At 39.0% G+C, this 26,522-nt stretch overlaps 1 protein-coding gene and 1 non-coding gene across 2 annotated transcripts in view; one reads left to right on the forward strand and one right to left on the reverse strand.

Annotated features, from left to right (window-relative positions):
• LOC105281076 overlaps positions 1-26,522 on the reverse strand; it is a 183,647-nt gene that overhangs the window by 156,272 nt on the left and 853 nt on the right. The gene's annotated exons all lie outside the window — the stretch shown is intronic.
• LOC113562040 lies at positions 5,855-6,074 on the forward strand. The gene has a single exon (XR_003406598.1). It is a non-coding gene; the product is annotated as a small nucleolar RNA U3 (small nucleolar RNA).

Here is a 26,522-nt window from a genome sequence, read left to right on the forward strand (position 1 = left end):
TTCAATGTGATATTTATTCAGTAGAAAGCAAATACGCTTTATCAAATGCAATGACTCGATGTTTGTGTTATAAAATACGGACGTAACTGAACGCAAAGAAGACGCAAAGATGCGACAATCGGAATATAAAAATTGTAAGTAGGATAATCTTCCTTCTTGTCGGTCGTTCTCTTCGAGAGAACATATTCTAATTTTTCGGCATATGTTAAACGATGCTGAAGTTTCTGTGAAGCTCAAGCACCTGTGCTCGCATACTTCAACGATCTCTTAGACGTCGAGAGTTTTCCTTTTCTAACGTACGAGAGAAGAAAAGACGAACATGAAAACGGTGGATGATACGTATATCTACAAAATGTGAACCAGAAATAGTTTGCAAATATGCTTCGTTATTATCTTAAATTCTCATTTAATTCAAAATTAATAAGATCTAATATACAATAGTATGTAAGTTATTTTTTTATATTGATATTATAATAACTTGGAGACTTGCAATTTTACAAACATCTCTAATATAATATGAAAAACATTTTTAATCTATTTCACAGTTTCGAGATCAAAAGTTATACAGGCGCGCACACACACACACACACACACACACACACACACACACACACACACACACACTTATATTATTTGCATCACTGGTAACTGTGCAATCGACTTTCGGAAAAAGACTTTTATAGCAAAAAAACAGCAAGAGTCAAACTCTATGGCTGAAGCTTTTAGCATTTCGTTCAATGTGATCGTTTGTGTCGAATTGGAATTTTACGTGAAAAAGAAAATACTTCCTATACACGAACGCTGCGTGTAAAATAACGATGTATGTACGTGAGATTTTTATAGCTGCAAACCACAATGGTACATTGTGGATTCGTTCCCAAGGTTGTTATTACGATTTTCGCTTAAAACATAGTTCAGTTTAATTTATACGCAGCTTACGGAAACATATTGATATGGACGTAATGTAACTTTTTTTCAGTGCTACCAAAACTTTGTTCGTGTGTGATAATACTAAACCATTATATTGAAACTCTATATTGCGTGAAGTTGCATTTCATACATTTAAAGAATAATGATATTACACGAAGTGTTTCATCACTATCGTATTTCTTTTCAGTCAAAATAATTTAAAATATTTACTATTTATGTACTATTTATAACTAAAATTTCAAAAAGTTAAGCAATGGCTTATTTTATTTTAGATTTACTTTGCTCTAACTCTTAATTCCTAAGCCTACAAAGACTTTTAATATGGAAAACTAAAATAATATGAAAAATGATTAAATAATATGAAATGTGACTTTCAATAAAATTTTTGCCAAAAAAAGTTAAGACCAAAATGTATGAAATAGGATTAATGTAAAATATTGTTAAAATATTTTCTGTATTAATATGTGGTGGTGGTGTGATGTGTGTGTGTGTGTGTGTGTGTGTGTGTGTGTGTGTTTTATATTAATATTTTTAAAATATGCACTGCGATGGTTGCATATATCATTTACATTATAAAATTATAATTTCCTGTGTTAATCTAAATTTCTATACGTTTCGACATGCTGTACAACGACGCTTTTACATCCACTTAAAAGGGAAATATCATTATAGAGAAATTTCGTTGTGTCTACATGCGTCTACGTTAATTAAACCTTCGTGTTACACATACGGTATTGCCTACATTCTGGAAACTTTTAGGTCACCATTAAATCACCATAATTAAATCGGTTCTGCTTAAATAAAAAATTATTCACTTATGTATGCAGAAGCCTTCACTATTTAAATTACTGCACAATATACAAAAAACGCACAATTGATATCGTTCGAATTAATTATTTAAAATCAAGATTAATTTCTCGCAGCTAAGTAATAAGTTGTTGCTGTTTCAAGTATGTATAATGTTAAATAAAGAACGTGTTGTATTTTAACTATGCTAGTCACGCTGATAGACATGCACATTTTGGTGCACGGAAAAAAGTATAAACTCATGAATTATTTTTCTTCGCAATGTGTAATCAGGCTCGACGTCGCTCGCTGCGAGGTTATCATTTTTATGTACCAGAAACGTCGAAGTAGGTATAAAATTTATGAGTACTTAACGCGCCGAGGTAAGATCCTGGCCGAGTGAGAATGAAATCATTAGTTTGTAGATTATAAAAATGCTGAATTACTAAGGCGCGAAGTGGCGCGTATAATAACGTGTGGACATTGCCACGGGAAATGTCCAAGCCATAACTTTTTTATGATAAACGAATTCCCCGCTCTATTGCAACCAGGAAACTGTCGTCGAGCAAAGGTAGCATTTCTATTTAGGTTATATAGCTACGTTTGAATCATCTAATCGTAATTCAACAATAGCTCTGGCTAATCCTTTATCACGCATACGTGCGTATGTTTTATAGCAGCTTCTAGCAACGATGATATGACGCAAATTTGCAACTCGACAATGCGACGCCTAAAACTGACGTATATCTGAATGATGCGCCACCCGCTGAGACGAGGCCACGATTTGTAAGCTGTTAGCAAGTCTTGTAGGGATTACGATGACACGAGCGAGACCATTCCAACCTTCCAGGTCGCAGGTCGCGCGGGTCTTAGGGTCGACAGAGAGAGCTATGGAGGACTTGTACGTCAGCAAGATTACATGCAGCTGTTTACAATCATAACTAGACGTTGTCAAAGTTGCTAAATGATTATAAACAAGACATATTCTGATTTCTGAAACAGAATTTAGTTTGACGAAATGAGAAATGTCTCATTACTCTTTCATTATTCTCGTAATGCAAAATTCTTTCAGATGACCTTTCAGATGATCTTAAGGGATTATTGTTCTATCAAGAAAAGGCAAAACGAAATTATAGCAATAAAATTCATTGAAAGTAACGTTGGTGCTATCTTTGTGGAGAATTTTAATTGGCAATAAGACTATACATTCTTGATGAATTAAAGGAAGCGAGAAACAACTAGCTGCAGCTTAAGCAGATACTTGCATCTGTCAAACAAGGTAATCACGATAAGAGCATTACAACATTAATAGCATTAAATCATTAATTCCTCTCTTTCGTTATTTTATGACTAGATACCAGATGAATCAAGCGCATCTCAAACATAAATATCTTTATGCGTTTGACGGCAATATTAAAGACGTGGAACATAAAGCATCGCATCGTTAAACGACTGCCGGCATCACCGTTGCGATTGATCGAGGTTTTATGGAAGAAATATCATGAAACATATAAGAATTTACGAGCAGCTAGCTATCATCCCTCGTCTAGTGGCCACAAGGACAAGGTCTTCAGGGTCAACGAGTTCTTGAGCCGGGCGGTGTCGGGAAAAATGCTTGGGAAATTCTTACGCATCAACCGTGAATCTGGTCTTTGTCGTGGATGGAGGATATGAGGGAAACGAGATGCAGAGATGAACGGTGAAGATTCCATTCTTTGTACGCGAGCGAATAATGCAAGATGCATCAGGAGCAAGAACAAGATCATCCATCATCGTCAAAATAATATTGTCCCTATGATCGACGCACGAATATCGAAAAATATTTTCAATCGAATATCGTAGGAGGAAAGAGAGTGCCTGCTTCCTCTAATGGCCTCGTAGTTGGATGTCTTGTTCGTCATCGCCCTTAGTAAAAAGATTTCACAGAATTCCGCGTCTACACGAAGCTTTATACAGACTCGACCTACGTCGATTAAATCCTTCCGGAAGTGCAGGCTTTGGCTCTTGTCTAACGAGAACGCGGTTCGTCCGTTCGCAATACATCAGCAGGTCGCCTTGAAGACGCGTAGCCTTGGATATCGACCGACCCGGCTCGACTCAACCTTCGCCACCCGGCTGTGTGTTCACCCCGACTGTGAGTCTCGACGCGATCCCATGCGCGTAACTCTCGCTCCCTTTCTTTCTCTATCTCTCCAGCAGCCGTTCCATCCACCCCCGCTACGATGTCGCAGCCTCAACCCCGAAGACCCGAAGTCTTGAACCCGCCAAGTAGCATAAGCCGTGCAAACGCCTACTTCGGGCCCGCGGCTATGTCCCGCGAGTTGCAAACGAGGCGAAAGCTCGACGAGACTCGAAAGGTGTCTAGCTACCCCTGTCTCGCCTTTCCCGTGTCCTCGCTTCAAGACATGGAACGATACTAATTCCGCTGGGGCGGATTAAAATCGCGATGGATTATTTTCAGTCGTAACGCTATGCGCTCTATTTCGAGCATGTTTGCGATGAATAATGTTGATCTTAACTAAAGGTGGAGTTGTGGAGATTGCGTTATTATCCCCTATCTTTGTCGTCCCCGTGTATTTACCGTAAGGGTGCGACCCTACGAATTCCGCTGGGACGAATTACGCACGCGATGAGTTATTGTTCATCGTGCCGTTAGGTAACCGTAATTGTTTTTCACGCATCGCTCGTATTCTGCGATCGTCATGCGTGGTGGAATTTAAAAGCTGGATAAAAGCAAAACGTTTGTTTACCATATTCGACACGAAAATGGCGGGTTCCGAGAGTAATCCTCCATCGTTACAGCTGCCACTTTTACTGGTCCGCCCTGGTATCTCGTCACACGTACATGCACAACATGTCCGAAGAGGGGTTTCCACCCTGCCGGGAGTCGTGAGTCGAAGCTCCGTGCTTTACGGCCCTTTGTCACGGGTTTGCCTTCTCCCCTACTCCCAGCGACGCGAATTCGACGTTGTCTTTGCTGTTGGGATCTGTCGCGAACGCAGGCGCCGCGTCTGACACGACGCGACAGCGATTATAAAAAAGTAGACGATTAAAAAGTCGGCTAAAGCCCACGTCTCAAAAGCCATTAACGCTAGACAGATCAAACCTGAAAGTACAAATATATGTACACGTAAATCCACATAAATCTGGAGACGAAAAACTTTCACCTCTTTTCGGCGAACAGAGACTTATCGAAATTTTATTCCATGCAAAATAGTAAATTTAAGCAAAAAACTAAACAGCTCTTTCCTTTTAGTTTATTAATGTAAAAATTAATTTTTTTCTTACAGAGGCTCGTATATAAAATAAAGTAATGATTTTTTCTGTAAATAGCATAAGCAATTTATTTATTGCTGTTTTGTTAATTGTATTTCTTTATTAAATTACAGATAACAGCAGCTAAAATGACGACGAAGCTACAGCTATTCCGTATGGGAAATCTTGCGAAACACCATTCAGAGAAATACACATATTATTTTCGGATGTCAGCGAGAAGTAACATCAGGATTTCTATGCATACATCTGTCTGTATTTCTACATGCAGTACTGGCGTCGCTATATTACTCAAAGAGAATGCATGGTGCGTAAATAGACGTAAAAAAAGAGACGAAGGAGAAATGACAGCAGATAAGAGCGCGAAAAATATTCCATACACAACTTTCAACGAAGAATATTCTGTATCAGAGTAAGACGAATATAATTTCCATTTCTTCCAAGTAAAAATGAACGCTTTTACGAGATGTTTAGTTTTAAAATATAGAAACATATTTTAAATAATATATTAAAAATTAGTTTATAGAAACTGAATACTAATAATTGCATCGTCGCTATATATTTTTCTACTAATGGTTTCTAGAAACTTTTGATATAATTTATTGTAATTTGATTAGTTATTTATCATATTATACATTTAAAATTTATTTAGATAGCAACATTTAAACGAGAATAATTTTTCTGATCTAGAACTACAAAAAACATAGATTTTTTAAATTCTTTTCATGTATACAGGCTTATTTTTATTTTAGATGGCTCTTAATTTTACTTTTTTCTACCAGGGGACTATGTCCATCAAGTGTTACTCGTAATAAAAATTCGTAAACTCAGGTATATATATATGATCTGCTAAACGGTCAACTTGAGGACCACACTGTGGTCACTACAGACTCACAGAGTCAGATTTTGATCCTTTTCTCTTTCCCTAACATGGGAGTTGTAATCACAATGAAGAGAGATAGCTCTCTTCCCTGAGCGTGAACGACTGAGATGACCTTAACTTAGTTCAAGATCTTTGTCATTGATGATCGTTCACTTTTTGTACTCAATGCAGAGAGGATAGGAAGCAGGGCTTTCTGAGTGATTCTTTCATTTACAAAAAATATTTTTAATATATACGATGTGTTATATGAAATTGCATTATGCGAGGATCGACTGTATGTACATAAATGTGCATTTTCTTTGTATTTGTATAATACAACAAACTGTACGTATTTATAATAATTATGTGTAAAATGTAATTATTGATAAGAAAAAGTAATAAAATAATAATTAATGAAAACTTTATACAGGGTGAGGCACCTAAAACAGGCCACCTGAATATCTCGACTGTTATTGGTGATAGAAAAAAATGTGTCAGACCAAACTTGCATGGTTTCGAGGGACACATAATTTGTTCTAAATAGTTTTTTATTTATATATATATTTATATATATATATTTATATATTATTTATATATATATATATATATGTTTCTGTTATATTTCTTAGTCATTTAATATTTATAATTTGACAACATGCAATGCAAAACTTATGTAGCACAATATTTATCATTTACTATGCCATGTCGGTTTACATAATAAATTGTTTATTTTCGCAAATAAAGGGAAACATAATCTTTATATAATCGCGCGCGCACGCATGCAAGCTATTTTTTTATAGGATGATTATTAAACTGAATTTGATGATTATTAAATTGACAATTGATTACATTTCAGAAAATATCATGAATTCTAATTAGGGATTAATAGAAACGTGTTGAAACCGGCAATTAGTTGACTAATAAACTCGTAAAGTTTATGACAATAAACAGTTAAACAGTTAATGAGTTACGCCTCTATGAAGCATTTATCGCGTAGTCAGGTCTTTTATACATTGTTTTATACAATGATTTCGGGCGCAATTATTCTGACTGTAACAAAATACTCAAAAGCTAGTTAATACTTTTAACTACTAATTGCCGAAACAGATGCAGCAGCATTTTATGCAAACGTAAAGCAAACTTTCAAAGAATACTACATCGTAACAATATTTACTTTATTATACGATTCTCATGAGAAATGGATCGAAGTTTTCATTACATGCAAATCGCAATTTTAAGGAAAATACATTGATGATTCGTCGAAAAATACTATACTGAGCTAAGTGTTATCAAGAAAATGTGATTATTGCGTTACTTTTATACGATGTAATCAAGACACGCCTAATGCAACGCCCGTTGCAACGAACGCTTTTCTGTTAAAACGAGAAAATTGTTCGCGCATTTCGTCCGACCCTTGTCCAACGTTCTAAAGAGAGAGAGAGAGAGAGAGAGAGAGAATTCCTCGTTCCTTTAATCGTGATAAATTTCCCTGTTGCGGCGCCTTTCCGTCGCTGTTACCCGTAAGCCGGAAACGACGACGACAATCAGAACTTTAGATCGGAAAGTATATCATTCATAAGAGTCACAACTTTTATGACAATTTCAAATTTTCCTGTTTACTTGTAGGATCTCAGCACGTCTGCGTGAAATTTCTTCTCACAGAGATATCTACTTGGATATTAATATCTCTGACATATTTTAAATCATGAAACATTTCAATGTATGGTCATAAGAGTTACATCGATGAACGATGGATAAACGATCTTAATTTATTTAAATTTGAAGAATCATAGAAAAATTAATCAAGAATTGCATTTAAATCCTGAATTTAATGTATCAATGTCTATTCATTGCAGAGTTTTGTTTCGTCATTGTGCAAGGTTCCATTAAACGCAAAATAGACGATATCAATTCAGTCCGACGCGATCGAGCCGAGGATTGCCTTTACGAATTCGATGTCTTGCTTATTTACAAGAGCGAGCAGACCTTATCCCTTCTTGTCACACTCATCAACAGGAGTCTGTCAGATCGAAGTTCTTAATGGCAAGCGATTTAAGCTTACTGCCACTGCCGTTCGTCTCACTCGAGACTTGATTGCTAAAGTTACAGTAGCGTACTTAATTCCGTTTATCGTGGAAATCCCCCTCATTTTTTCTTAATAGCACGCTTCTATTCAGGATGCTCCGGAGAAAGAAGCTCGTTCCTTAAACTTCCTGATGAGCGTCACCATTTTCTATGACAGAAAACATAATTCGACGAGGTGATGAATAATATGAGAAAAGCGTGCCAGGATTCAATTAAAAATTTCATGAGAGCTTTGCGGCGGCGCGATTACGCCAAAAGTACGATAAATCCGAGGAATAATTCTGCTAGTGCAGTGATACCGATGATTCCAATGATACCACATGGTGACCAACGTGTTCAATATCCAATATTATATTAACCACAACAATGCAGTTGCCACGTGCACAGCTATCGATAGCACTCGATGTACGCACTCACGCACATTCGCATTCATTATTCGAGTGGCCGTTAAAATCGCGACCCCGAAACGTTTCATCTGCTACGGTGTTAAGGTGAGTATTAATTTTTACGATACCATAAAGAAATTTGCGAGAAGGTTGCATTTCTTGTGCAAAGAAGGGCGAGTGCCGACTAATTAAGTGAGGCACGTGGCGTTTGCAGAAACGCTATTACCCTCAGACTTGCTTGCAGTTGCGACTTTTGCTGCGTGCGACTTTCAGTACGCCATAAAATTTGTCATGCCTGTTCTTTTCCTACCTATAGGTGTATCCTCGAATCGCTCCGCGCCACGATGGACGTAATCATACGCATCATTAAGCGATCCGATAGTAATATCGGATCCTGAACCTAATGGGATTCACGATTGGCTAGGATGTAAATCGATGAACAAGCGATCCTACCGTAGTTAATCGTTTCTTGAAACAAAACGTATGTATTCAAGAAGAATATTATAAAATAAATCAAAGCTTTGTATCATTTTTAATACAAAAATTTTTAAAAATGTAAACCTCAAAACATCGAAAACAGTGAATATCGAAAACAAAGGCATTTAACATATTTATCTTCCATTACAGTGAAAACATATTTTTACTCGATCATTGCAAACCATCGCGAAAAATCGGATTAATTTTCACGCTGCAGATATGCACTAAATAATCATGACCATCGGCGCCCCGTTGTCTTTATCGTGTTTTTTCAGGCACGCGCGCCGAGAGAATTAATCAATTCCGAATCATCAGAGGTAATTTTCTGAATTATATTGGATTACACGGGGAGAATCGAATAACGCGCAATTGGGTCACCGACACGAGGGAGAGAGAGATTGGCGTACGGTGTCTCGTCCATACGCTTCAGCGAGGATAGAGGATTTCTGATCCGTGCCGTGGAGACATCGGCACGGGCAACGGACCCCGTATTCATTATCGGTGGCTGATTGTGATCGCCACGAGGCTCGTTTGCATATTATCGCCTCTGAAATTGAATTATTGTCGATTTAGACATATTCGTGTCGAGTGGGACGTTCGCAAGTCGAGTCTACCTGGATTGACAACGCGCAGGGGTTGACGTCCTTTCACGGAGGATTTACAATGCGCGGGAGGAGAGGACACGAGGTAGGGAGGTGGGTTCGCCGATTGCAGATTGCAGAAGCAGCGGGCACCGATACGGCTCCTTTGTGAATGATAATGTCTAATATAGACGCGCTGAATGTCGACGTGACAAAGCGTCTGCCGTCTGCGATATACTTTCGACGAATCCATAATATATTCCGCGGCAGATGCCACGGAGATGGGTGCGTATCTGATAAATTTCCGCCCGGCTAGATCGACGGCATATTCATAACAACTATTCTGCGCGAGGGAACACGCTGGCAGCATACAAATATACGGAGAGCAGACACATAAAAAACGCTTTATCCCCCCGCGTCCCGAAGTCTTAAAGTGTGCAAGGGATGGGAAAAGTAATAGGGGTAAAATAGTTTAGAGTTCCGGCGCGTTACACGAAAGCATTAAACTTTTTATAGATAACAATTTTTGTATTATGAGACTATCCTTCATTTGATTTTCAGAAAGCTTTAGCTTTCCAGCAAAAGAGGAAGTTTCACACACTTCTACATGGCCAACGGTGAAATAAGGATAAACACTACGGTGTTCCAAAGTAATTATTTTTCTTTCTTAAGTACTATGTCATTTTATTTTGACGAAACTTTCTTGTCTTTCCTTTTCACATCTTAACGTTATTCTATTTTCTTTTTTTTGTTTCTTTTATAGGCAAGAAATTTGAAAAGTTTTTGACTCTCTTATACGTGTAATGATCAGAATTTATTTGAAATTAACGGAAATGTTAAAACATTCATGGAAATGGAATTAAATACACAATATTTCTACAGTTATCGTTGCATCTTTGATTACAGGATTGGGAATCAACGATAGATAGTATCAGTTGTCAGTGCAATAAGAATTATTATGAACATTACAAAAGAATAAGAAAGATGCGACGTCGTGGGACATTACCGCAATGTAATAAACGCGAGACGGTACAAGCTAAGTGGCAGGATGTTAAGGACGTCGTCGCTATCCTTATTTCGCGCCCTGCCTGACCCGAACTAATCAGCAACCAGCAATAATCACATTATATTAACAAAGTTACGTGCCAGACTAACCCTGGCGGCTCGAGTCGACGTCAATGTATGCCAGACTTCGGAGTCTTCCTATCCTCCACCTATTCCTGCTCGACTACCTAAAACCACATGAGCTTGAACGAAGCGTTCGATACCAATACGAGACTGATATACCGGAGATCGCAGATGGATATCGATAATTAACGATTTGGTTGATAAGTGACAAGGCAAGAGACACAAAATGAATGCGTGCATGAAGATAGGTACAATAGATATAAAATAGTACAATTGTATTATTGATTGTTGATAAGAGACTGGAATATTTGATCCCGCAACAATCTTGATACATAGATGAGACAATGAAGACATTTTCATCTAATTTGTCCTATCTATATAATTTTAGACTGAAATAATATCCTCGAATATCGCCATATTATTCAAATGTGTTGGAAGCTTCTACATCTCTCGCGTTTCCTTCATGCTGTATCAGCCCGGATTGTGCCTTTCTGCGGCGGAGAACGACAAGACACATTACACTAGAAATATGTCTGAGTCGGCTGGTAGATACATCGAGGGCACAATTCTAGATTGGTTGATCCGAGGATTAGGCGACCTTGGAGGCTGGTCCATTGCCAAGCTGATCCGAGTAGTTCTTCCTTATCTATACGTATCTTGGCAGATGACGTCAGTTTCGCTCAGATAGGCTGTGCGCTATTCGGGATCAGTGCGTACCCGTCAGCCCTTTAATCCGTTTGATACACGGATATACCTTTCGTCCTTTCTCCTCCTCGGCGGTGAGATTCTCGCCGTCTACTTTGATAAAGGTAACTCGAAATATGATATAGCTTGCACTGGAAATTCATCGATGAAGATGTGTATGTCTAACAAAATCTTCTTCGCCGTATCTAGTATTTGACATACTAAAGAGAGAAGTTGAATACTTTTACAATTTATATATTACACAAGGTAATTATTAGTATTTTTTAGTATTAATATTGATGTCTTAATATTAATATTTTTCCATAATACTTTATCTAATATCTCTATAATTATATGATTTTTCTTCAATGTGACTCATATTGTTCTATTACTTTAATAGATAATAAATAAATTTATATTATATATTATTATATTATTTATAATAATAAATTTGTGCAAGGAAATGGTAGAAAAAGACAGCTAGTGGAAAAATGGATATTTGTACGCTACACTAAGAACACTTTCCTGGCGCGGTCACCTATCCGGCATCGTAAAAATTTTAAAATTTCGATTTTACGATGACGCGCCTCCGGATCCTGGAGGAGCACGGAAGATCATGGAAGAAGCAACGCTCGGATGCACCCATCTATGCATCGTCCATCGGAAAATACCCAATCTCGTACGAGGCATCGCGATAACGGGTCTCAGCTGCATAGTTGCAAAGAGATCGTGTCTATCGCAAGTGTGTGAATCTCCCATAAATTCCAAGACGAAGAACATGTTGCAAAAAGACGAGACGTAGCATTCGATAATCTCTATGATAACGCTTAAATTGCGAATAATAATCATCGCGTGACTGAAGTGAATTCGTCGAATTATCTCAACAACAGTTTTAAAACGTTTATACAATATTTATAAAAACATTTATATATACAACAGTTGTAAAACATTTATAATGATACCTTTTTCTTGCGCGAGTTTGGCTGAAAAATTGTAATACCGGACTAAGATTATTAATGTTCCCTTAATTGGAAAGAATGTACTTGTTCAGCACAATCATGCGGGATTTCAGGACCTTCTGGGCGCTTCCTGAAAATCTCATGGTATTCGTGGCTTCTCGTCATCGAGACGAGCCAAAAACTTTAGAACGCGAAGAGAGAGCGGCGAATCCGGATTATCGTCGAAACAAACGCTCGCATTAATGGGATTAATTAAAAGTTCTCGCCGTCCGCATCCGCCCCAAGTCGTGGAATAAATTTTTCATATCCCCTCGCGATGGGGGCGGAGGAAGAGAGTGAGATCCCGCGATAGGCTGTGCTCGCGAATTTCGCCGTGAATTTCACCGTGAAACGATCGCTCGAACAGACCGTGTTTTCCCCGAAGGCGGCGGCGGCGGCGGCGTTGGCTTCGGCGTCGGCGGCCATCGGCGGATGCAAGGAAAATTGGATGTACGAATCCGGGGGCTGAAGCCGCCGGATAAATTGAGATTGACGGAAATGTCGAATATTTTCGATCTCGAGAGCGCGGGCGCAACCGTCGGTGAAAGTGCTCTTATTTAATTTACAACCGGCGCTGACTATTCGGCGCCTGAGATAGAGATGCAGCGCGAAAAATCCTATCATTTATGATGAGCGATGAAAAGGAGCTCGTCGCTTTTGTCGACGAAATGACGATTGGCCGATTTTCTATCATTTTTTTCACGAGGACTGCGCGAAATGTAAATTGACGCTGATAACTGTGACGTAATCAATGCAGATTGGAAATTACTTGCGGTTTTGCTTGATAAGAAGTTGTGGTGTACAACGTGGAATCAGAAATCATAGAACTATCCTGGACCTAATCGAATGCGAATGGAGCAGTTCCAATAATTGAGCATCTGCCTTATGATACTCAAGTATGGTCAAGGATGTTTTCAAGCGAAAACGCGATGGCGGAGTTTACTAACTTCGATATGAAGCACAATACGCTTAAAGCCACGATTATCAAATGCGTCAAAACTCATCTAAAAGCGAACAAGTAATTTTTATGTTAACTATTTGTATAGTACAGAATGTATTTACTATAAAAATCAGAAAACAGTTTCAAAAAATTTACAGAGAGATCATGTAAAATAGGAAAAATTTTTATGCAACAGTGAATTGCAGTATTCACGAAAATCATCGAAAATCGAGATGCCTGGGTGAAAATTGGGTGCACTTTCAGCGAGAGAAATTTCAATTTCGCGAGATCCACGCATCGGTTCACTTACTAAAGCAAGAAACGCTCGACGTGATACATGTGATATCAAAATTCATTGTGCTATCGGAGAAAAAGCAGAATATGTCATATATAAGTTGCCCCTTAGAAAAAGATCATATATTCTTTCTCAAAGGTTTTAAAAACTAAATTATTACTGTTAACTAAATTAAAAAAGAAAAATTCATTGAGAAAATCACATTCTTTTATCATTTAATTTTTGTTTCATATTAAAATATTGTTTTGCAGAATATACTCGCAATAACTATCTACTTAGACAGCACCTAAAGAACGAGCTTGAAAACATGGAACAAAAGAAATTCATTAAATTACTTCTCGTTATTATAATTTTCTTTTTCATTGTTATTATAAGTTTCTTTCACGAGTTTCGCAGGTATCAACGATCGAGCCACCTGTTTACAAACGAAAAGTCCTGCTATATGTCACATTAATATAATCTCTGAAGAATTGCAGATACGAAGAGAAATAAATAAAAATTCATCTACATTTCACTGAATCACTTCACCATTGTACGAAATATTTGCAAAATATTCCGTGTATTCCGTGCTTTGGTTATTCACTTCTCCAAGAAACTAACAGCAATTACAGGATATACCTCCTGTATTAATAACGATCTAAATCACTATCTAAATGAGAAGCACGAACCTGCATTAAATTCGGATCCAGATTATAGTTGAAATTAGAGAACTCGCGTACCATAATGATCATGCTTCGTTATATCATTGGAGTATGCGCACCTGTCGGTATTACTTCCTTTGAGGCTTTGTTAAAGTCACCCTCCTTCCGGTCGCAGAGATATTCGATGACCGGTCAGTCGAGAGCTTTGAGAGGACCTTAACGTAATGATCGATTGTGCACAACCCGTTCGGAAGAAGCCGAACGTTCTCCTTGCTTCTACTGCCACGCACCTTCGTCTTCGTTTTGCCTTTGTAAGCCTTCCTCTCTGTCATCCTCTCCCAGTGGCTCCACCGGAAGCGATCTCCGTTCCCGTCACTCGTCTATATTGCCTCTTGCCTCGTCGCATCCTCATTACGTTCGCCACCATTATCGTCTCCATCTCATCGAATCGGCCTCATCCCATCCCCTAAAATGTTATTACGTCGCTCACGCACGAGCTGCACCCCGGAGCATCCCGGAGTCACGTTCGTTGCTGTACGAAGATCCAGCGCATACCCTTTTTAACTTAAATCTTCCAGCTATCCTTTAATCTCCCCCTCTTTTCTGAGCACCATGCATTTTCTCACGAAAACAAAATTTCCCTACGTCGATGATCTCTTTATTCGTACTCACTTTTGTCTCGGCGTATCATTACTTTAGCGATTTGTTATTTTTAAATTTATCTGTGAAGATTGGGAGATGATGGTCTTGAATTTTTTACGCCATCATAATTAATAGCACTTGGGAAGATGAGTGATGAAAAATTTGTAGAGAATGATACGAGAGAAAATTATATGTTCCATAACCCTTGGCAGCAATTTTCTCGGGGATTTATCATTCTCCTGAGTACTCTTCCGATAAATACGAGATTACACCAACGTGGATAACGATGTGACGATAACGATATTTAATCCACTTGCAACGCTAACTAGTAAATTTTACGATGTTATGTAACACAGAGTGCAACGTTCCGTATCTACTTAAAACATTATCCCAATTTGTTCTGGAACAATATCGAATTGTGTCGAATGAAACATTAATCATGTTAATTTATTCTGAATAAAGGGCTTTGATTGAAAAAGATAAAGAGAAAGTACAGCGGATGGATGCAAGCCGGCATGATGGCCGGTACGTAAAACCGACAGTAATAATTAATAATCCTGTAGATGACAGATTACGTTACGAGGTTCTCTTCGGTTTGATTAATCACCACTAGTTTTTCGCGATGCGCAACGTTTAAGATCAAAGAAAAAGTTTTAAAAAGCAGTGTCTCATCGATTTCTTCTTGTAAATCTTACTGAGAAGAATGTGTAACACATTAAAGATCGCTTGCTGTTTGCGTGTATCAAGATGCACCATTGATACAAAATGAACTAAATGTCGTTAAATCATTAGAAGACAAATGATACAACTGCATAAAAGTCCTAACGATATAAAGCTATAATTAAAAGGTATAGGCGAAAAAAGGTAAATTATGTACAGTAGATGGGCGTGCATTGATTATGCAGAAATCAATTACAAGTTTAAAAGTTTCATATTTCAATCCAACGGATACATTTTATAGCATCGCAGAACATAAAATCATAAAATTAATAATTTCATAAATATCAGAACACAGAATATTTAAAATTACGGTAAAACATTTCAAGGGTGTACTGAATATCGACTATGCTTTGCTGATAATAGCTTGGAAAAATTGGACTATAGACACAAAGTAGCACCCTCCGCGCGTGAGATGTCTTTATCGCGGTGAAATATACGTATAATACTGCTTTGTTCGCCTATACCGCGATCTATACGTATAGGGAGAGCCCTGCTTTCACGACCCTCTATTTAATCCGGCCAAACCCCCTTTTTAGCGGAGAAACCTGCGTTCCTATATAACGTAGTCTGCGAAAACACGATTTAATGCTGTATATAGCGCCAATGCTCGCGCGTGACTCGTAAGGATTTATATCTGGATTTACTAAACTGGTCACACAGGTAGCCAGATAAATATTTAATTGCATGAATTATTTATCACGTCGTTAGAGAGGCGATTTTCGTGCATTGTCTTCCTGTCCAAACTCCGCAATTTGCGACCGTACACTTAGCTCGACGATATTTATGGAGCGTAAGTTTGTGAATTTTCTCCACGGTATATATATATAAAACGCACCTTAACAACGTGTATCTTTTTAATAATAGATATTATTAACTTTATTATAATAAAAAATTGTATTCGTAAAGATATGATGATTACAATGATACTAAATTTTCAAAGAAATTTCATACGTTTGAATTGACAATTTGGCATAGGTACTTTTCTTAAACTTTCTTTAGGTGTATATATGATATATATGATATAAATAATTAATCATAAAGCTTGTATTATGTAAATGAATAAATATTAAATTTATTACATATTATCGTATGACGAGATCAACATCATCTATATTCCTCTATTACTTCACGACCATAGTAAACCAAGATAAATCGTACATTTGGTAAAGTCGTTTAATCAGGAAGAGGCGCAATTAATTAGCGTGATAAATCAGTAGAAATGGTCAATAGCCGTATCGGCCGGAGATACAATATGGGAAGAAACGCAATCGAAGAAAGTCAGGGAACAAAAGTTGGACGTGAAGTTTCGCGCGTGGGTCTAAGAATCGCCAAGACACAGGAAGAAAGAGAGGAAGAGGAAAAAAATAAAGAAGGAAAGAGAGAGACGTAACTTCATCGCATACATCACGATAAGCTTTCCAAGCTTGCATGCGCCCTACATGGATCACCATGGAAACGGAAAGGAAGCCACTCAGGACCCAGGAATTCCTCGCGGAGATAAATCCAAGTACAGTTGTACTCGCGCGACGAGGATTCGCCGCGAGGACTCGTAATATCACCGTGCTTGCGACGAGAGACAGCTTCGCAGGAAGAAATTGAGAAGAGCATATATGCTGTGGAGTTGTGTTGAGCTGTGTTGAGAACGGCAGCAAGAGCCATTGTACCAAAATGCCTTAAATATCTTACAGGAAGCTGCATCGCGCGCACGCTCCCGGATTTTACCATAAAGTGTTTTGCGGCATCATTGATAAAAATGATACAAGGAAATGTTTTGAAGGGCGCTTCCTTTATTCAGTCGCTCGCGTATCACCCACCAATAATGCAGAAATCCAAGAAGATGGGGAAAATTGCGTGGGTTTCTTTGCGAACTAATCAAAAGAATCAGAAGAAAACGTTCAGAATAACCGTAACAAGAGTAACGAGAGTCAAATGTGATCTTATTGTTGAAGCACAAGTTGCGAAGTACTTCGTTTCTGCCAGATGTATTACGTCGTGACTACAAAATATTGATTTCTTGCGTTCTTTCAGGTTCTCAGGAAAACGCCCGGTATCCTCTTTCTGACTTACACCTCACTTTGTGAATCCTATAAATATTCCGTACAATCTAGAGTATCCCCTGACCGGGGACCAGCGAAAACTCCCTACGACTCCCATGGTTGTCGTAGCTGGATGTTGTTTTATTACATCCTACACGAATAGAAATTCACGAATAAATGCCTGTCATATATTATTCGTAATAATTTTGCAAATGATAGAAATGTTACGACAGTCATTTGATAAATCCTTAGAAAATATATATGTATAAATCAACTATCATGTCAGTTTGATAGTAGTGCCGTCATCTCATATATTTTCTTAAAGATTTGTAAGGATAAGGATATCAAACGATCCTCGTACATGTACATGTGCACATCAATTAGTCCAATAATTAAGAACTTGAGTAACTAAATTTACCCAAAACGTGAGAGCATGTTTGATATGCAAAATAGTCCTCAGTTGGACACAGGAAAGCGAAATCCTCGAGGGAAAGATGACGATGATGTGATGAATGCATCGAATAATTGTTTGCGTTTTGCGACTCGGTATTTAGCACAGCAAATTTCAATTTTCTCTTGCCCCATGCAGTTCCGTTCCGTGGGCGTAAGCGGATAGAGGTTTTGTCCATTATTCGCACGCTAGATAGATACATCGACCATACGAAATGAGACAACAGTCCCACTCGTCCATGGACCATTGTTCGTCTGAGAGTACCGCGGCGCGTAAACATGATACATAGAACTCGGATTGTTCCCACCCTGGAAGCGGCGACGATACCGAGCCTAACAGCAATATTTTCGGAATCGCGTTATACGGCTCGAGAGTATTATGTAGATTAACCGACGCGATAATAAATTTCATTCCGTCTCCCTTTTACCGCAATATCTTTTTCCCAAGAGTGCGTCGTCCGCGTTAAAGCGCCGATGGTTCTCGCGGATTACATTGATATATTAAAACGACCTGTATAAAAGCGCGCTTGCAGCTTGGTTGCAGGTGTACGACCGAAGAGAACGTTGATTACGTAGAACGCACAATATGTACAACATCATTAGCAGACATTTTCTTCCATTAATATTCTCTTAGAAATAAATTCCGAGGAAACGCCGGACAAATAAATTGCCACGCCAATTTAATTGACTAAAGCAGCGTGAGTCTTCATGGTTCCTTTATAACTCTATTTCCATATCGAGTGAAAAGTTCGGGCAGGACAGAGAGATGGATACGTAAGAGGATCGTGCCTGCTTGTGGCAAAAAAGATTTATCGCCGAGCCTGTAAACGCGGGGGTCGCTTTGTAATTTCCACTGCGCACCATAAATAACCAATCAGATTCGTAATCGTGCGCACGACGCTGCACGACGTCAAAAGCAAGGTTGGTTCCCCTGCCATGGGGAGAAGAAGGATGCTTTCGGCACCCTCGGCGGTGCACGGCACTCACCATGCTTTCCGCCACGAGACGCGTTTCCCGAAGGTTGCAAAAGAGAGCCCGGCAGTTTCTTTGTTCCTGCATCTCCCCTCGGTACCTATCCTGTCTCATTGTACAACTAAATGAGGATTGAGAGCGGGGAGATCCGTGATACGGGGTGTCCCCCTTGGTGTCTCATGTGTTGAAGGATCCAGTTCGCAAGTTTCTCCTGTTTGTCAGAAGGGGAACTTCTTAATGAGCTCTTGCCACTTTCAATCCTGTTGCCTGCCGAGCGTGGAATGACCGAGCGAAATTCTCATCGAGTCGCTTTAGAGAACATCCGAATCATTATGAAGCACTACTGAGTAAATTATAACGCTCGGGTATCAGTCAATAAACGCGAACGACCGACTGCAAGTTTCCTGGCACCAAATTGTAAGCTACAAATGTACTCGCGAGGTAACAACAATCCTGTTTGCTTGATCCTCATTGTTCTTGTCCATAAAGCTTGTATATTTATCTTTATTTAGTCTCAATTATGTCTGTCCTGTGCGTAACTCAACGTCATTCCGGAAATATACTTTCATTTCATAAAAGAAATCCTAGTAAGATAACAGCCAGAATTATTTTGTGCAGTTGAGATAAAATAAAGATTCTTTCTTGCATACTGAAATGAAAATTTCAACAGTTCTTTTTATTCTTGTCATTCAAAATGCGCCATCGGTATTTATTTTTTATTTAGTACTTATTTATCACTGTCATGATGTCTCAATCTTATCTGTTTTTCATACAACAGTTATACGATGGATTAATAGATATGTATAATTTATAAATATATAATAAATATATAATAAATTACTTAAAATAGATACATGATACTTTTCAACTACCTCCGAGATCACATTCCACAAGTATCTAGAATCCAGAAATCCGGAAAGCAAAGACGCACGAGAGCATCGGAACACCTCAAGCTAAGCAGTTTTCGTCCGGACGAAACGTTGAACGAAGGGGGTGATATTTAAATCAGGAAGCAGGTGATTTGGTCCCACTGCACTACGGCGTAGAAGTTTCAGAAGTACACACAAGTGACGAGTGGAGAGAAACTCTTGCGTTACAATACGGCCACGTCACTCGCCGTCGTCTATCCCGCGTCCACACGCTCTGCCCTCCCTCCCTCCCAACCCTCTATTCCTCTGCAGTTTCACGACTCTTCAACCCTTTGCATGACCTCTTGTTACACAGTTACCCCGCCTTTCCTCTTTAAGGCTTCGTTTAGGATGGGGGGGTTACCGCTCGTTACGGCTGCTTCTCGAGTGGACACTCTTTCTATACATGCGGCACGTTACACTCGCAGTTATACGAGTGGACGCCCCAAACGAAAAAATAAATCCCTCGAGCCTGAAGAAATTATTTAATACGAGTTACAATACGCCTCCTGCGCGTGCATTTTTCGTCTACCAATTTCTCGACGCGTAAAAGTTGTACATCTCAATAGTCTCGATGCTAAATTCGATCACGAGCAATTAATCTCGATACTGTCGTAAAACCTGTAAGTAAAAACCAAATCGAAACATTTAACTCGTTTATCTAACTTTTTCCCGTTTCCAGTATTCTATTTCCAACAATCTGCATGAAAGACGCGGCTTCGTCTGTAACAGCTTAATCTCTGCCGAGACGACGGTTCTCGCAGCGACCGTTGAGAATGCCCCGAGGAGATCTCGCCGTGATCGACATCCAACAAGCACTCAGGCCGTACGTGCATTCTCAGTAACGCGAATCCGATGCTTTTAAACGGCGTTCACCGCGCGATGCACGAGCCACTGACTAAAGTGAGCGACGTTAGTGTCTTTTGCGAGCGCGAACACCCGCACCATGCTGAAGGAGATTTGGCTGTGGTCCAAACACGCGAAGAGGCTCCGACCTCTTTTCTACGCTCTGACCGTTTGCTCAGGAAACATAAGGATGTCCGTCTCCCGTCTGTCCGTTATCGTCGCCACGGCGAAACGCTTTGGGACTCCAACGATCGAGGAAGATTACCGGTTTGTGAATCCCTTGATGAAGATGTCTGAATACAGACACAAACGGTCGACCGATCTTCCCGTGATATCGATGGCCGTCCCCTTCGCTGTCTCGTCGACTGACGACTCGTGACCGATCGACAATAGTGTACACCAGATAAATAGCCAGATCGCACGTTCTCCGCAGCGAATTCTCGTTGCGGTTCACGGTTACACAATGCGATCTTCCTACCAAGAGTGATATGCTACGTGTTTTATTACCTTAATTACAATTAATCATTCTTAAATAAGACAGACTCATCTTGTCTTGAATCAGTTTGTTACTCAGAAAATGGTACAAACGATTCAATTTTATAAATTAATGTAGGTCATATTGATGATTGATTGATTGGCCAGTTTGATCATGTTATAAACTCTTTCTCTTCTCCTTCTTCTTCCTAGACGATTGAGACTTCATGAATTACAATCAATATTTATCTTCAGAATAAATCTATTTTATGCTTCGTCGAATGTACCATAGCATCTGCAGTTTTCTTTCATTACAGAATAATTAATTTACGCGCAATAATTAATATGGGAAAACGCGGAATCGAATTTACGTTGGATAATTATATCGGTGAACTGTGGCCATGTACACATTATTATACAGCGTCCCAACAGTTGACTTCCTTCCTTATTGGCATCCCGCTTGCTACGCGAAGGTTCCATGAATTAGTAATTAATGCACTTGCCAACAGGTAATTAGCGGTGACGCTATGTCGAGTACTTTCTGAAATATGTACCGTGCACTGTGCTATTAAGACTTTGATCGATGTAGCGAGTGAACGAAGTTGAGGGGAGAGACAGCTCCGGTTGCGATCGGAGCTGTCCCAACGCGAATGTAGCCTCGGAATGTATCCGTGGAAGATGTCGTCTATGATCGAATTAAATAAATATCTGAACGTGTATCCTGCTGCTGGAAGCTTATTATGACGGAAGTTCGAATGGCAACCGCCAACTGTCGTGACTCGACGGACGGTATATCCGTTGGGATACGGCATTTGTGACACGGCACTACCGATGGCAAAGTTGTTGTTGGGAACTGATGGCGAATCGATACGATTTGTAAAGGCACAATCTATACATACTTAATTTGTATTCTTCGATCAAAATCTGGATGCATTTTTTTGAATGAAGAAGAGAAAGAATATCACATTTGTGTACGATTATAATTCTTAAAGAAAACATTTAATATGTAAATATAACATACAAAAATATGTTATATTTTTTTAATTAAATGTATATGAAAGTAGATAAAAGTAATTATTCAATGTTTTTTTCTTTGAGGAAAAGTGGATGATATTTTTTCTGTGATATTTTTCGAGCTGATTCGCCAGTTATTCGAAACATTCCAATATTTAATCTGCACGCGAGTAAATTTACAGCTGTGCCTATTCGATCCAAGACAGCATGCAAGTTTACGTGAACGTGATATAGAACCGAATTGTTCCCGTATTGAGTTGAACGGCGCTTGTGGTATCGAGCCGCTTCGTGTATACGCGAACGCGAAAGTTTGCCCGGAACTCAATTCTCGTCGAATCACTTCGTTATTGGTTTTTATAAAGCCGTGCGCGGTATATTTTCGAAGAGTAAAACGCGAGTGGTAATATCAAGCTCGAAACCGAAACAAGTTCCCTTTGTTTCGTTTTATTAATCTTGTGCCTTCGCAAATTTTGATGCAACATTGATGTCGAATAATTCTTTTTTTTGTGATTGAATAATCGTGTCTAATTATCTAATTATGGCATGAAACATTAGACACCTATTTTGCTAATATTCTCTCGATATCTACATATTTGCAATAGCAAATAAAATATTTTTTTAGCAAATTTCAGTGCCAAAAGCATAAAGCAAACTTCCAAATTTTAAAAAGCTAACTGTCTCAGACGCCAAAAGACAAATAATAAAATGAAAAAATTCAATGGTAAAAAGAATAATAAAATCGTCGACAGAACGGTGAATAATTTAATAATATATAGTAAGAGTCGCGTAAAATAGTTTAGCATTACGTCATGTTTGCTCACTGTCATTATTTGACAGACGTCTCGCCGCAAGCGCGCCACAAATTGACTCACGCCTGGCAATAATTTGCATTTAAAGCGGCGGCTCAATAAATTAATAGTACGAAATGAATTCATTTCGCTTATAAATCGAGAGTTCAGTAAGCTCTTTCTTTTACAAAAACACTTAGTATTTTTTCAAAAAACTGAAAGCATTCTAAACTTATCTTTCTTGTTAAATCTTACAAATAATCATATTTGTATGCGTGTGCAGAATATTCTTTTAATTATAATTCTCACATATTTGATGAACTAAGTACTTTCCATCTTTTTTAGTTTCTTGCGACATTAATAACATTAGATCTTCTCTGTAATTTGTGCATTAATGAACGTCATTTCTCTCTCTAACTTACTAAAGCTCAAAGTCAACCCGTAACGATCTGTTTCGCAAGTATCCCTCGTTCGAGACAAATTAAATCAGCTTCTGCTTGGCGAACGTTGTCTCCTCAGATTGACCTATTTAAGCGCGGTAATCCAACGCGGAATATTGACTGATGTTTCAATCTTTCAAAACTTTTAAGAAAATATTCAATAAGCAATCTGTCAAAAATGTACATACGCTAATAGTTCTTAACGTTGGTAAATTATTATCCGTTCTCCATTAATCCACGAAAAATATAAAATATTTTAAACATTATGTTCTTAAATTTTATCTCTTCACAATCACTTAAAATTTAAATTATTCCAGTGTTCGAGCATAACTTTAACAAGGATTAGCTAAATTTGAAGTTATAGAAACTCAGCCGCTGGCGACGAGAGAAAAGAGCATCCCTATACAGAATTCAGGCAAGTTGCTGCGCGTGGAAGCTTTTGAATTTTTGAGGATCGGGCTGCGATGTGTCAAGTGTATCGTCGTCAGCGACGTGGAAAAGACAGAATGCACGAGGTCGATATCGGGACAAGATTCCCAATGTAAGAATACTTCTTCCGTCCATGTCAGATCCCACGAGATGCGCACGAAAATGGCCATTAGCCGCGCTTCGCGCTTCGTATATCGAGCACCTGTCACTGTCTGCAAATTCAATTTTCGTGTTTCAGAGGAGGGCAACGAAGAAGAGGAACATTCTCGGACAGGTAGCTTTTTTCTTCTTTCCGTTCATTTTTTTTTGGATAATTGGACGATTATTCCATCGCGATTTTATCGCCCTGACACTGCTGCTGCTGGAAAACTCGACATGCGATTTGCAACAATATACGACTTTAATCCGACAAAACGCTATCACGTGTCTGTCGTCACAATCGAGAGGATGAAATACAGAGCCTTGATCATCCGCGCAACTACGGTAAATCCATACATCCATACGAGAGCTGTGCAATTTATGTTTTTTCAAGAAAGAAGAATGATAAGGAAAGAAGAATGAAGAGCGATGATGAACGATCGAGTCATATTTCACGCTAGTTGATTCATAATGTAAGTTGGATAACTCGGCTTTAAGTCAAGTCTGGAATAACACGTTCATGTGCATTCGGTAGGTACGGGTTGCCGTATGGGCGTGTAAACTAAAAACGTACCACCATATTCTGAACGATTCAGCATTTGGAAAGTATAGAAACATCACTATGCACATGACAGAACGTGCACAGAAAAACACAGTGGACAAAGTATAAGCCGGTTCGCGCGAACGACATGTATCATTCAGGACATCTTGGCGTTATTCGGAACTACGAAAATCGTATCGCTCGCCTTGCATAACTCGACAGAAATTTTCAACGGAACGCTTTACAACTATCGTAAAACTGTTGGTGGCGGTTCTGGATTCGCGAGATCGAGGAGTTATCGTGGGAATGAAGAAGAAAAGAGAAAGGAAAGATATGCCTTTACCATCGTCGGACGTATATACCTAACAACCGGCGAGATATAACGCGCCAGAAGATCACGCGACTTTCATTTCTCAATAAATATTTAATGCCGCCGTAAAACGTCCACGATCAGTAGTGCGAACTGCGAAATAAATAATAGACACTTCCCGCGATGCTATGTACTACATAATAAACACTAGTCGATGCATCGGCCGCGAATCTTTTACGAAAACTAAACGTTTCTGTAACGTTCCTTATAATCATTGGCCCAAAAAGACTCTGAATCAAAGTTCAATCAACGACACTCGGTGCCAAAATAAAATTTTCATATCAAACTACCTTGCACAATATAAAAGTATTAATTTATTATTAAAGTATTATATAATTAAAAAATAATTTTAAAATAATTAATTTATTATCTTTTAATTAATTTATTTTTCAGCACATACGTACACAGACACAAACACACACACACACACATACACACACACACATATATTATTATAGCGAAAGAGAGAGAGAGAGAGCCGACACTTCGAACGCAAAGCTTGCTTGTTAAGTTAAACTAGAGCGGTACATGTACCCCAATCCCTGCACGATGCAGGGCTATAGGGAACCAAACTGCTAATACTATTGTGCGAGCAGATAATACTCTGGATCCGATTGATGCATTTTTACGCAGGCATTGTAAATTCAGGAGGATCGCAGGTGCAACGAGACGAAGAAGTTGACGGAGCTGCACTCGGGCGAGCTGATGCGCGCGACGGTGGTGAGTTTGCGGCGGTGGATGTGCCGGTGCATCGAGGGGGATCAATGGACAAGTTCAATAACCTTAAATCCACTTGACGGCGGACTACCCATTGGAACGACTGACTGCGTCGCTTCAACAACCAAAATAGATATTCATTTTCCAAGAGTGCTATTTTCCCAGCCCAGACACAAATCCAATACCGCTGATTTAAGTGCCCTCCCCCCCGCAGGTCAAAGACCCCACCGCGCGCTGTCGGTAACTTCTCGCGCAAATCTCGCCTCGAAACGCGCGTATCTGCAAGCGAGCTAATTACGAAAGCTCGACAGTCTCGTTTATTGCCTTCACCGTCTTTGCCTATTCGTTAATGCTGTCGCGATGCAATCTGCTAGCGTGACAACCGTGCGAAACTGCGTGCAATCATCGTCGTTGTGCTGTTACAGCTTGATGATGTCGACACAGCATGTGGTGGATCGCGAAGGCACTCTGGATCGATCAGAACGTTAATACGTATAATTTATTAATATTATATTAATGCTGATAAGGTAAATATACGCGTAACATATCTTACATGTCATTTGCGACCAGTTTAGATATCCTCTAGTATCACTGTGAAAACGTTTTAACGATATCATGAAAGTTGATATCAGATACACTTGATATTAAGCTGCTCTTATTGAGTTTTGCTTATCGTAATACGTGAGATTTTTTGTCGAGATTATTTATTGATATTTTCTTATCGCAAGATCTACCGGCAATGTGTGTTTTACAGATACGCTAAAATTTTATGCGACAGCTAATATACCGTTTTTCCGAGTTCATGCACAGTTCGTTTGCTCTACATGGACATCGCACATAACGGCGTAAAACGTGATGTTTGCGCAACACTGCACGTCATGTTTAACGTAATAATAAACGGCGTTATGCGTTGCGCCCTAAAACGAGGTACCGTAATGTGAGTTTTTGCAATCGTGATAAATTAACCATAT

Source organism: Ooceraea biroi, chromosome 5 (assembly GCF_003672135.1).
Source record: "Ooceraea biroi isolate clonal line C1 chromosome 5, Obir_v5.4, whole genome shotgun sequence".
Classification (NCBI taxonomy): domain Eukaryota; kingdom Metazoa; phylum Arthropoda; class Insecta; order Hymenoptera; family Formicidae; genus Ooceraea; species Ooceraea biroi.